This window comes from Passer domesticus, chromosome 8 (assembly GCF_036417665.1).
Source record: "Passer domesticus isolate bPasDom1 chromosome 8, bPasDom1.hap1, whole genome shotgun sequence".
Lineage (NCBI taxonomy): Eukaryota > Metazoa > Chordata > Aves > Passeriformes > Passeridae > Passer > Passer domesticus.
In genome coordinates, this window is record NC_087481.1 from 56,664,784 (window position 1) to 56,679,200 (window position 14,417).

At 43.0% G+C, this 14,417-nt stretch overlaps 1 long non-coding RNA gene across 1 annotated transcript in view; it reads left to right on the plus strand.

The window, feature by feature from the left end:
• The window catches only part of LOC135305912 (uncharacterized), a 46,826-nt gene that overhangs the window by 2,528 nt on the left and 29,881 nt on the right, over positions 1–14,417 (plus strand). The window lies entirely within an intron of this gene.

Genomic DNA, 14,417 nt, shown 5'->3' on the forward strand with positions numbered 1-14,417 from the left:
GTTTGAACAGATCTAATCGTCAATAAGTAATTGTGTTTTAATTAAAATGTGTCATGTCATTCCGAGGGTCCTATATTACATGAGTATAAAAATGTATGACTGCATAATTCGGTAATAATTAGAATTACATTTTCCTAACTCTTAAATTAAAATGCTTGGCAATTAACTGCCTGATAAATCTCACTTTTCCGTGTGTGGTTTTTCCCCCCCCTTTCTATCTGGGAGTATTAAATAGTCCTAATTGCTGATTGCACATTCCTGGGCTGCTGGCAGTTTTGTGTTGTGTGTATCAGATACAACTTCTCCAAGTATTGCTTTGTTTTTGCACATGAGGTAAAGGTGTTGCAAGCAACTTTTACTGATTGGGGAGGTCATGAAGTCCTAAAGCTTCAAAGATGTATCCATAGAATCAGGGAGGACAAGGATTTGGTGCAGGGATGTGTAGTTCAGACACAGTTCTGTTGAATGCACTGCTTGTACCTGTTAGGCAGAATCTGCTGATTGAGATTTTCTGATTTGTACTGGTTTAGTGAATTCAGAAATTAAATCTGTCTCACTTTCACAGCTTGGCATAGTGTCACTCCTTGATTTAGAAGACAGAACCCCAGAATCACTGAGGCTGGAAAAGCTCTCTCTAATTTCATCCAACCATTCCCAGCACTGCCAAGGCCAGCACTGCCCCGTGTCCCCAAGTGCCACATCCACAAAGATTTTAAACCACTCCAAGGATGAAGACTCCAGCACTGCCCTGGGCAGCTGTGCCAGGCCTGGACAAACCTTTCCATGGAGGAATTTTCCCCAATATCCACCCTGAGCTGCCCTGGCCCAGCCTGAGGCCGTTCCCTCTGCTCCTGTCCCTGTTCCTGGAGCACAGCCCGACCCCCCGGCTGTCCCCTCCTGGCAGGAGCTGTGCAGAGCCACAAGGGCCCCTGAGCCTCCTTTGCTCCAGGCTCAGCCCCTTCCCAGCTCCTCAGGAATTTTCCAGCTCCTCAATGTCCTTGTTGTGAATTAAGGAGTCCTGGACTGGTTTGGGTTGGAAGGGACTTCAAAACTCATCACATTCCAACCCCTGCCATGGGCAGGGACACCTTCCACCATCCCATCCAAGCCCTGTCCAGCCTGGTTTGGATGAGGATTTTAGCAATTTTAGATGAATTCTGCTGTTCCTAAGCCCCTCTCTGGCTGAACAATTAACAAATGAGTGGTTGGATGGCACAACCCTGGCTGTGGCTCTGTGTGACAGCAATGTGGCTTCTTGGGGACACACAGCTCGTCCCAATGTGCTCTCAGGGGTTCAGATTGTGCTTTTAGCATAAATGTGCTTTTTCCCCATAAATGCCCTGCTCTGCCTAACAATGAGGAGCCCAACACAAATGCATCTGGAAGGGGTAAAAGCTGCAAAAGCTGTCTCCAGAAAGACTCTTCCATTTGCATTTTGCATGGGGTCGTCAGCGTAAATCGAGTTGGAAATAAAGACACTTCTAAAGATGTTTTCTGTGTTGGCTGCCGAGGAGCAGGGAAAGATTTGGAAAGGATTCAAGGGTGGGTAAACACGGGAGGATCACCCAGGACCCCACAAATTCATTGAGACAACTGAGTTTGAGAGAAAACAAACTCCACGGCACAATCTGAGCGATATCTTAATTTTATGGGGAAGAGCAGGGTCTTGAGAGCAGCCATTTCCTTAAACATTTATTAAACTCCTTCCCTGCAGATGTAACATTTCCCCTGCTTTTCCCCTGCACTTCACATCTCGGTGCTCATGGCGTGAACTTTACTGGGACTGGTTCTTTAGTGGCTGACTGGAGGTGAGCCAGGAGCGATGACTTCCAGGCATCTCCCCCGACATTCCCACAGCAATCCCACCCCTGTGCCAGGGATGGGCTGGCAGAGCTCGCTCCGAGCACTCCTGTCACCAGGGTCTTGAAAATTCCTATCATCTTTGGACTTTTTGAGCTGATAAAGATGAGATTATAGGGGAAAAAAAAAGGGGAAGACATTTATATTTGTCACAGGAGTTGTCCCAGCTATGCACAGTGCTGTGTACAAGGAAATCACTTGAAGAATGAATTTAGGGGATTTTTCTCCCTATTGATGATTTCAGTTTAATTGTGCATCTCCATCCCAGTTTGGTGGTCACTGTTTATGACCTTTGATTATTTAAAATGTGACTTTTCCGTCCCAGATTGGACAATTTGAGCCTTGTGTTTTGTGCCAGCTGATGCTGAGGCAGGGTTCCTGCAGCTGAGATTTGGAAAACTGGGAATTGGGGATGGGATTTCAGCTTCTCCTGTACTCAGCAGGGAGAAGGAAAGGAGCAGCTTTAAGCAGAGTTTTCTCCTTCCAATGCTGCCATGGTTCTCCCTCTGGAGAAATCCATCTCCCCACTGACAGTGGAAGCCCCAAGACAAACCTTGTATACAGAAGAAGAAACCCAGGGATGTAAATCCCTTATTTCTGGTTCTTGTGGAAAAGCTTCTTCACTGAGAAACTCTCTCTGGCCGGATAATTATTAATTTTTTTTGAATGTTCATACGTGCAGGCTGCAAGAAAACCCAAAAATTCTTTTAAAAGAATGAAGTGGAAAAGCTGCCAACAATAACTTCTAAAAAAAATAGATTTTACTTAATAACAAAAAATTGTTTGTTTATTTATTTTTTTTAAGATTGGCCTTTTATTTCAGAGTCTCTGTTGTCACTGGAACACATTTGCAAGAATTTTTGCAACTTTGGGGACTTGTGATTTTCTTGCTTATCTGAAGGAAGGCTCTGATTCTCATTTAATCACTGCCTGTGAAAGCTGAGGCTTGAAGAAAATCTCCAGCCCCAGCCACACTCTCTGTAACATCAGGAAAATTGGCATCTATTAAAATATTTGCAAATATCTTTGTTGCCAGTTTATTTTCCTCAGTTGTGCTTGCAGCCATCAGCAGGGGACCTTTTGAGGGATAACTGCTCCCTACATGGAATCTTCCTGAGCCCAGCTCAGAGCTGGTGGGTGCAAGCACAACCGCACTGGCTTAGAAATTAAAGGAGAACAATCAAAAACTCCACTGATTTTTGTTTTGTGCTTTTTAAGCTTTTTATTTACCTGTTTCCCCTCCTTTCTAAGTGGGAAAAACGCCATTTTTGAAGCTCTTGGATACATTAAAAAGAAAAATGAAATTTACCAAAATTTATCTGGTGGAAGACTTCATTTTGGGCACTTTATAATGAAAATCTTGCCTTGTATTTTTGAAAACACCTCCCAAATTCAGTCTCTGTCTCTACCTCCTGCAATTGGTACAGATATGACATTGGGAAGCTTTGGAGACTGACAGGTTGGGAATAGGATAGAAATTGCTCCTTGTTCCCAGCTGGTGGCTTTGGTGGAAGGGAACAGACCCTGCCCTGGGAAGGAAAGGCAGCAGGGCAGTGCAATCCAAGAATTTCCTGCTTTGTGGATACAGGAAAGCACACACAGCTTCCTTATTTCTTGCATGGGAAGGCTACAATTAATTTTTGTGTTATTTTGAGCCTTGTTCTAAGGATTAAAAACACTTTTGGAAGCTTCCTGGCAGTGATTTGCTGATGGCCCCAGCTCTGGGGAATTTCAGTTCCTCAATGAAAGGAAAAGAATCAGCTGAAGTGGTTATGTGACAGAGCAGACCAGGATTTGTCCTGGAAAGTGGCACCATCCAGGTTGATGTGTGTTATGGAAGTTAATCCGTGCAAAGGCTTGCTAAAGATATCCCAAAATCAGGGGAGCAGCCAGCTGGAGTTACGGGGCAGTGACAAGAAAATCCTTTCCCTAAACTCTCTGGCAGAGCCAGAAAATCCTTTGTTTGTATTATGATGCAAAAAAAGGGATTTTTCTCTCAATTTCCCTTTTTTTCCCTCCTCCAGCATCAAAGGTGTAACAGGGAGCAGAAGAGTTTTTAAAAAACCATCTTATTACCTGGATTTCTCCAGGAGTTGTTACAACCTCTGGATGGGGCGTGGGGATGCTGAAAATCTCATATTTGGGAAAGCAAAGCTGACAAAACCAGGGAGTGGTGGCAGGTTGGGCTCATTTTAGAATGGTGAAAGTTTGGGAGGGAAGAGACCTTAAAGCCAACCTCATCCCATGGGCAGGGACACCTCCTGCAGACCAGGTTGCTCCAAGCCCCATCCATAGAAATCCTTTTTCCTCTTTATTTTCTCTTTATTTCTGCCTTTCCTTTGCTCAGCCACTGCCCAGTGAAAGTCCAGAACTGGCATTTAATCCACAATTTGGTACCAGCTGAAGCCCTGATTTGATTACTGTTAATGCAATGTCATTTATCAGTGAATGGTGGAACAGTGACTGTTCCTATGTACAAGAACTCCATTTAATGCTAGGAAAACACTGAATAGCAAATTGCTTAAAAATCACAGTCTGTTTTCACATCCCAAAAATGTTTTTTTCAGGGGAATGAATGGCTGTGCCCAGATCAGATGGAGTTGCAAGTGGGATATTGGCAGGAATGAGATGGATGCCACAAAGCAAGGGGAGAACTGGGGGTTTGTTAAACATCCACAGCTGATTTTTGGGCAGGGTTTTCAGACGTGAATAAAGGGGAAATAATGGGAAATGCACAATTGTAGCCCTCATTTGGATTTGGTTTTTCTGTAAATTTGTCTCATGTGAATCCTTCACATCCATTACATCAATTTTCTTGGATAAAGGATGCCTGAGGATTAAGGGATAATTACTGACTTGCAGGAGGTACCTTTCCCTCCACCTGCATTGCTCTCAGTTTGGGAAAAAACACAATTTTGGTGGGTGTTTTTCTTTTTTTTTTCTTTTTTTCTTCTTTTTTCTTCTTTTTGTGTGTGTGTGTTTTTTTGTTTGTTTGTTTGGTTGGTTTTTTTCATGGAATGTAGGTGAGGATGGGGACAAGCTTCTCCAGTGTCCCTCTGCTGTAGGAATTTAAACTCTGTCTGAAAAAGGAAATGTCCAAAAATTCTGGGGTTTAAAAGTACATTTTATGGCTTAATTGAATGGAAGTTGGTGCAAAAATGAAGGAGGGGTTTCCCTACTGGGTGTGGGTGGAAGTGAGGCCGATTGTTGGCAAACAAGAAAATTAAATAAAATTTGGGTTAAAGGAGATGCTGTAAAACGAGGAATTTTGGCTTTTTAATGTATCTCTGTGAAGAGGAACCTAGAGCAGGTCAGAAGTTGATTCTCTGAGGGGCCAATTCCACCACAAGGATGCTGAAAACACGTGAGGAGTTGAAGTGCATCTCCTCCTTCTGCCTCCTCCACCAACCACAGAGATTTTATATTAAAATAACAACAACAACAAAAAAATGTAGCTGGAATTAGGCAGGCGAGAAAATGCAAATTCATGGCACAGAAAAGAAAAGCAGAGCATGAAAGAGAAAAACATCCCGATTGCTCACAAGGGGAGGGATGGCTCAAGGGCTTTCACAGTTTTTTTTAAATAGAAATATTATTGCAGTTTATTTCTATTCTTTGTGATGGGAGATGGAGGTTGTCTCATGTCCAGGTCAATGTGGGGTTTATTTTATTTATTTTATAGGGTGAGGCTGATTAGCCCACCCCGTCTGCTCCTTCTCCAAGAGTGGGCAGCTCTTTGTGGATGGCCACAGCTCTGGAATTGTGGCCTGGAATTACCTTTCTCTGTTGGTTTTGGGCCATTCCACCTCCCCTTTCTCCCTGGAGATTTATTGTATTAAATTTTCGGGGTTTTTTTTTTTCCTAAAGGCTCGGAACAAAGGGAGATTTGTAGAAGATTTGTATGAGGCGAGGGCTCATATTTGGTCTATATTTCAGAGAGGTAAAATAAAATGCTGAACCTCCTACAGATAAACCTCTGGGAGTTCTGCTGGGCACCAGTGGCATATTTCTTCTGTGATCCTTCAGGAGGTTAGGGGTGAAGCTGGAGCTCTGTGAAGAACAATTTGTTTGCTCTGAACAGAGGCAAAGACAGATGAAGTGGGTGAGCACAACCTGGGGGTCTTGGAGTAATTTCTCTTCAGAGCTCAGCACCTGCCTGTCCTGCAGCCCTTGCTCAGGTCCCCTTCACTGCTTGCAGGATGCTCTTGTTCTTCCCAGACTTCCCCCTGTCTGCAGATCAGGAAAACTTCCTAAAAACATAATGTATGCACTGGTGATGTGTGTTTTCCAGACATAAACCCTTTGCTCTTCACTTTCTAGTGTATGAAAAGTGTAGGATAAACTAACTTTACTGGATAAACCGGCCTTGAAAAGGTTTGTCACTGAAAGAAATTTTTGTCATTGTTTTCTCTTATAAAACACCACATGAAAGATTAAACAGCAGTCTTAGTTTATGTTTATAGGGGTGTTCCCCTTAAATGTGCAACACAATGGACAAGGATTTCATCAAAGGTGCAGAGGACCAAAGAATCCTGGAATATTTTGGGTGGGAAGGGATCTTAAACTCATCCAGTGCCACCCCTGCCATGGCAGGGACACCTCCCACTGTCCCAGGGATGCTCCAAGCCCCAGTGTCCAACCTGGCCTTGGGCACTGCCAGGGATGGGACATAGTGGAAGATTCCTGAACCATCAGGATGAAATCTCTGTCCCCAGGTGAGGTTTCTCACCAGCATCTCCCTCAAACTCCACCAGCCAAAATTCTTAAAATATTGCAGAACAGGAAATTATAATTAAAAAAATAAATATCAATCAGCATCACTAATTAACTATAATAATATAATTTAATTCACTGCATGGTAAATTCTGCATGGTGGAGCCTTTCCTGTGGTCACACATCCATTCTGAGACCTGACAATGATGAGCAGTTTTTAAACATTTAAGTGCTGCCATTGTTTTAGGGAAGGGATTTTATTGCCTTGCTCGGGGGCAGTTAATATCTCACAGCAGCTGGTATTGATTGCACTGATTTGGGTATTTAAAAAAGAAAGGGAGAAAATTTTGTAACTCCAATTTTATGTTGTAATCTGTCTCTCCTTGCTGTTGGATGGGTTTAGAAGAAGTTGGACCCTCACCATAGAAGTATCCATATCAGTAATCAAATATAATCCATATTTTGCCAAGTTTCCTGGGCTGTCGCATCTGCCATCACCACCTGTGATAATTTTCCTCCTTTTTTTTTGCACTAAATAATCAATTATAATATTCTACTTCTTTTTTTCCTCCCCTCCACACGCTGCTTTATTACAACTGGCTCTGATTAGGAACTTTTTTTTTCATGTCAGTGAGGAGGTGTGGGTAACTTTGTGCAGGCTTTTTGAGCACTGGAATGGGCATTGTGGAGTCCTGTGCTCCCAGTTTCAGGACCTGCTCTCTGTTAACATTAAAACCAGATGACCCCACGTGCGTGAATGAGAATTTACTGAGTCAGGAGATGTCGGACTTTGCAATTTTCTGTCCCAAAATGAAGCCCTGGGTGTTGGTAACACGCAAGGAGCATCTCTGAAAGATCCAAACAGGGCCCATCCCAGCTTGAGTTTTGTGGGAAAAGCCGAGGGGGAAACATTTTGGAGGAAACTGAGCAAATTTGGTCAAAGACAGTGAATGGAGAAAGCTGTGGTGCCACATTTTCCAGGTGAACTTTGGAAAATATCTGCACTTTGAAAAGCAAGGCGTGCATTTCATTGGATGGATTTATTAAAAGAACATTCTGGGTGTTTCAGGTCTGTGGGATGTGCCAGTGCTGCCTGAGTGGTTTGGGGTGGTTCTCTCACAAGGAATATCTCTTCAGTGTGTGAGGGTCCATGTTGATGATTTCAGAGCTGGCTTAGGGAGGCCTGAGCAGGGTTTTGCCCCTGCAGAAACCCCTGTGTCCTGGTTTGTCCCATGGGGCTGTGCCAGCACTGCATAAGAAGCTGTTAACCCACTCTTATTTCCAGGGAAAAGGGAAAATATCAGCACTGGGGAGTTCTAAAGGCAGAGCAGAGCAAACAGGGCAGGGATGGGAGGGGAGCAGACATTCACACTCCTGAGGTTCATGGCACTGCAGCCGCAGACCCCTCTTACATGAATATTTTAAAAATAACCATATTTTAAGTGCCATTAGTTAAGAGGTTCTGGTGGGAGTGTGCTGGGGACAAAAGGGATGGTCCTATCCCAGCCTACTGCTGTCATTTCATGGGGAATTTACCCTGGTGATGTCCCAAAATCCCATTTCCAAAGGCTGCATCCCATCTACTCCCTCTCAGAGCTGCCCTGAGGTTCTTCTGCACCCACCAAAATGAAAAGGTGATATTGCACTCAGAGAGCTGCTGGATCCCTTCAGCCTGGATCAGATACTTTATCCAGCAGATGAACTCATTGCACCTCAGTTGGATTTAAAACTGGGCTTTATATTTTCCTTTTTAATTTGCTGCTTAGGATGCAACCGTGCGTAGGAGCCTGAAAAAATGTGTACTTGCTCAGCTCCTATTAGAGCCAGATTTAAATTTCAGGATGGTCCTTTTTACTATAAAATGGAATTTTATTATTTGTCTTGGTCCAGTAAGATTCATAAGGTCTCTGCTTATTTGCTTTTTTGAGATGGTAACTGAAGGGGTACAAAATCTGGGCATTGAGATAAATTTTTGATCACAGAAAATAGAAAACCAGTCAGAAAATTATGCTTTAAAAAGGACAAACTTTAAAAATAAAAAGTCCAAAATGTGCCTTGGTTGAGCTTTAATGAAATATGACACATCCCCTAAATATGTCACGTTTATTTTTACAATACTGTAAATAAAAAAGTTGAGTGAGAAAATAATCTCTTGGCTGTTCTTGGGAGCGCAGCCCCTGCCAGGAAAGGTCTCTGTAAATAGCAGAGGTCAGAACTGCCTGGGATCTCTCCCCCACCCCTCTGAAAGCAAGGAACACATCTTTGTGTACATTCCATAAAACATGGATAGCTAGTCCTCCTTGGATTGTAAATCCTGGTGACCTGGAGATGCCACGCAGGTGCCACAGAAATATAGAGAGAGGTAGAAAATCTATCCTTGGCTACTGTTTCCTAGTGCTGACTTAGGGCTTTTAACTATTGTGGCCTGGGAATTTTGTGATAAACACTTTTGGACTGAAAACTTACAGTTTATTGAAGGTGGGTGTTTGGTTTTTTTTTTTTTTTTGTTTTGTTTGTTTTTTTTTTTAAAGCCTGTTTTGATGTATCTGAGATGATCAAGCAGTACCAGGAAGTTTGAAGGACTCAGCTGTATTTTGTTTTCCCTGCGTTGATTTTTTTTTTTTCCCGTGGGGATTTTACACCCAATAATCTTGATGGTGGTTGCTGCTCAAAAGAATTTGGTTTGAAATTTGTTTTCCTTCGTGTAAAGAGATTTGCAAGGGATTTTTATTTCTGGCATGACCATGATTTAGGTGAGCTCTGGTTTAGATGCTGATGCTGCAGTAGGAGCAGCAGAAATGAAGTGCTTTGGGAAGGGCAGAGGTGGAAGGAAGTTCATCCTTTCCAGCATCTCTGGTGTAGTTTACATCTATAAATCCATTTTAAGAGACTAATTCTAATTTATGCCCCTTCATGGGCAGCTGTGGGTTGTCCCAGGTTTGCTCTGGGGCTGCTGGTGAGCAGGGGATTATCCCAGCCCTGGAACACTGGGTGCTGGGAATGTCCTGGGTGTTCCCTGAGAGGCTGAGCAGCCTCCTCTCCCTTGCCCCTGGAGAGAAAGGTGGGGTTTATCCTCAGAACTCTCATGGATTTGTTTAATTTTGCAATTCCACAATGAAATGTAAGAGTTGGACCTTTGGAGGAAGGGCTGCAAGCTCCAGTGCTGGCCTTGGCCCTGCTGGGCTAATGCTTGGACTCGATCTTGGAGGTGATTCCTGAGCCACTTAATTTTGAAAAGAATCTTAAATTAGAGCAACATTTATGGGGTTAAGAGGGGATTGATGCTTTCAGGAACTGGCTCCCCATCTTAGAGGGACAAAGGTGGGCCCAAACAATTCCAGCGTGAGCAGCTCTCTGCTCTGCTGAGGTCCCAGCACGGCTGGCAGGAAGGGTGATCCCTACACAATGTGTGAGGAAAGGAATCTTAAACTGCTCCTTGGTTTTCTTGGGAAGTGCTTGGAGAAAGGTCTAAGGGCAGGGACTGAGGGCACACCATGAACCCATTCCCAAACCCTGTTTCCCACCCATCACTGTCCTCTCTACCTGGAATTTTCTTCCTGAATTAATTTCTTTTACTATTTCACTTCCCTCACCACTCCAAACCCAGGCTTGACCTGCTGTGTTTGCTTTCATTAGAATAAAATAATTCCTTTTAGTACCTTTTGCCCTGGCCAAACCTTCAGCTTTTTCCAAGTCCTTCAGCTCCTTGGGAATTTTATTATCAATACAGGCTGGATATATGGAATCAATCAGTGTTTTGTGGGAGGTGTGAGAGTCTGAGCTTTTTCATAAATAAATAGAAAAGAAGGAGAGGATGAGTGAGCACCACTAGGTTTGATTCGTGAAGAAAGAGGAGCTAAAGCACACAGAAATCTTCTCTAAAATGCATCTTCCTGCTCTTTTGTGTTTTTAAATTTAGAAATAAGCTTTATAGCACCAAGTGACTGTGATCATCTCTCTCACACTCATGAGGTGGTGGCTCTGGGAGAGAATCCAGCACGTGGTCCTTGCTCTTCGTTATCTTGAATTACACAAATGATTTTAAAACATATGTCAATAGGCTTTTAAGCAAGCAGATTCTGTTCTGATTAATTAATCATACAGTTTCTCAGCTTCAAATGAACTTTTTAAATGACAAGTATTCATTTTTAAATTTTTTGGGGCTGTTTGTTTTTACACATCTGCATACTGCTTAGTTTGAAGTTATTAATTAGAATAAATAAAAAATAAGGAAAACAGCAGGTGTTCTCTTATGTCTTCTACAAAGAATCTTATTCTTTAAATTTTACCAGATTATTTTATTCCTGCTGCTTCACGCTGCAGGTTTCACAACAGAAATATTTTCTTTTATTCGCATGAGTCTTTTTTTTTTTCTTTTTTTTTTTTTCCTGTTGGCAATTTGAAGGCTGTCCTGGTTTGTGGAGAAGAAAACATTCTTATAATGTCTCCTTGCTGCTCCATGACTGATTTTACACAGACTCAGGAGTGAGTTTTAAATAAGTGGATTAGCCCAAAATATTCTGGGGAAGGTGGAAAGGGAAATGTGGTTTTTCCCTCCTAATTTCACTTGCAGGGACCGTGTTTGGGAGTGGTTGCTTGTATTATGATTTTTTTTTTAATTTATGAGAATGGGTGGATTATGTGTTTGTCTGGAATGATTTTTATTTTTAAGGCTGAAGGGTTCAATCTTCTGAGCACTTGATAAAGTACATGAATGCAAAGATGAGGCGATTATTGTTATTATTATTAATTATTATTCAGTGTATTTATTGACTTTTCAGGAGGTTTTCTCAGTCTCTCCATGACTCTAGAACCTGGGGCATGTGGAGCAACCAGTGTGGCTGAGGGGTGCACTGAGGATGGGGTTTGGGGGTGCAAGAAAATTCCCTATTTCTTGTCCCTGACCTCCTGAGGAAGAGAAATCCCTGGGTAGTACCTGAGAGACAGAGCACAAAAAATCCAGCCAAAGACATTAAATATCAATTTCCAATCCATGAGTTGTTTATCACATCCTAAAAATGAGGAATATCCACATTTAAGTACTTTAGTGGGGGTCTCAGCTTGTGGCCATCACCTGCATGAAATCATCCCCCATCAACCCCACTTTTTTTCCCTGTTTAAAGCATTTTTTAAAAAAATCAATTTTAAATCGTCAAATTAGAAATTCCATCCAACAGAGTTAAAAAGGAAAGAGTAGGCATCACCTTTTCCCGCATCCTGCCTGAAAACTCTCCTCTTTTTTTATTTTTTAAATTTTTTTATTTTATTGTTCTTCCTATTTTATTTTTAATTAAAAGCCAGCCCGGCCGCGAGCGACTGGCGCGGAAAGCTAAAAAGCAACTTGAAAGTTTGGGGGAATTATTTTCGCGCGGCTCAAACGCCAGGCGAGGATTAGAAACAGTTTAAAAGCTTCCCCATCCCAACGTTATCCGTCAGAGGCCCCTCGGAATGCCCAGATGAATATGGGAGTGGACAAGGTTCTGGTTCCTTTCAGAGAGCTGCCTCGACCTTCTGGGTTTTTCCTCGGGCATTGATGTTTGGTGCACATGAAAGGATTTCTCCAGGGGTTTCTCCAAGGGTTTTGTGGGAAGTGAAGCAGATTGGGTGAAGTAAGAATACAGACTTAAGTTCTCTCTGTGTTTTTTTTTGGTGGGAGAGAACTGACTCCTGCATTATCTCACAAACACATAGGAAACATAAAAAGGGGAAATTATGCAGAAAAACATAAATTATGTAGATGCTGGAAAGCCTATGCAAAACATGATATGTGCACATAATAGCATATTTCCCTAGGGTCTAATTGCATCCTTTGGGTACCTTTTGAAGCATCTGAATATTCAGAAGAAAGCAAATTTATTGTAATTTACAAAATATCACAAAAAATAAGGTTGATACAATGATGGATGTTGTAATGGAAACTCACTCTTCAGTTGTTGTCTCAAAGTTGACCAAAGACTAAAATGTAATAAATTAGTGCAGCAGTTGTGTGGGGGGATAGAGCTGCTTCCCTCAGCCCATCAGCCCCTTTCCCTTGCAATCCTGGTGCTTTTCCAGATGTTTTTTTGGCAGGTCCTCGGAGCCATGTGAGGGGAACCGTGGGTGATAAAGGGCTGGTGTTTATTTTTGTCTCAGGAGCTGGGGTTTAGTCAGGGCAGAAGAGCTCCGTGCCAGCCCCATGGAGTGGCTCTAAGTGGATGTGATGGGGGAGCTCTGGTGCCAGAAAGGATCATCAGGAATTCTGGGCTTCCACCAAAATTCCTCCTGAGCCCCACCGAGCAAACTGACAGAGGTTTCTTTGCATCAATAATCAGGGAATCTGCAGATAATCCAAATGCCCCTGCACCAATTACAGCTGCCCTCGGTGATCCCTCTCCTGTCAGAAGCTTTTGGGAAACTTGGGATCAGCCACCAAAATCTAAATTTATTCCTCTGTCTTTGAAACAGCTGCACTGCTTTGAACTCCAGAGTCAGGAGGAGAAGGGGAACAATGGGAAATTCTTGCTGAGCCACGTTTTAACATTTTTCCAGAGGCAGGAGGTTATTGTAGCTCTTCTTTGGGAGCTGTTCTCTCATCAAAGGCTGACTCAGGTGCCCCAGCCGCCTCTCTCTGGGCTCCCCTTCCAAGGATTCTCATCAGCTCCTGGCACTGGGAATACAGGCTGCCCCTCCTGCAGTTCCTCCACTTGAGGAACTCCTTTGGATCACTGGGATCTCCGTAGCTGCTCTTATTTTAGGTCAGACAGGTGCAGGCATTTGCTTTGGAGAACAGATTCCTTGGAAGAGGGATCTATCCATAGATTTAAGAGTTTTCCCAGTAAATATTGAAGGAGCATTTACGTTTTCCATCAGCATTTGTGGCTGATCTGGTGTTGTCTCTGGACAAGGTTCTGAGTAATGTCCTCTACAGGCGACCCTGCTTGAGTGAAGGGTTGGATGAGATGACCTCCAGTGGTTTTCCAACCTTAACCATTCCATGACTTCTATTCATTGTTATGAAGGCACAAGAAAGAACATCAGATTCTGAACAAGTATTACTGCACAAACATTGCTCTGCTAAAAACACTCAAATTGGTCTTTTTGGCCACCAAATACTGAATCCCAAATACAAACAGTGTCAGGATGATTGGGATCCAGCACATTTTCCCTCTGCAGAACCTGTTTTATGGGAATTTGGCTGCTGACCTTAATGCAGAGAAATCTGGGGCCTCTGTGAGAGCCAGGAAGCTCTGCTTGATTTAAGAATCAGGATTTTAACCATTGTCCTTGTTCAAAATATCCACACCCCATGGAAAGAACAGGTGATGGCTTCAGGTGATGGCACGGGAAAAGAATCCCTGGAAGCAAGGTCTATATCAGGAAAATACCATGGAAAATCAGGGAAGTTTTTGATACACTACCCAAATTTTAACTGTATTTAAGAATTTTTCCTCCTTCTCTGGTTGCTCAGACCACGGGAAGGGCTGTGGTTTATTTTTCTGATGTGCCATCTCATGTGTTCATCCTGAAACTCTTCTTGTCTCCCAGAAAACCCTGGAAATTTTTGGATAGGGTCCCTGGGATTTGCCATCTCTTACTTGTTTTGCTTTCCTGGATAAAGCAGTGAGGAGAGGGCTACCTTTGGGCACCTTGGAGTGTTGTCATGATGGAGAGTGTGGGTCCCATCCTGGTGGGAAGCAGGCAGAGCACCCCAATCCCAGTGAGGTGTCCCTGCTTTGTCTTGTCTCACTCCAGCATCCCTGTATTCAAGGAATGTGTCCAAGCTTCCCCACGCCTGGAATTTAAATACATAAATGTCCTGCACAGATCTGTTGTTGGTTAGTAATGTATTGTCAGCTGTCCTGCCA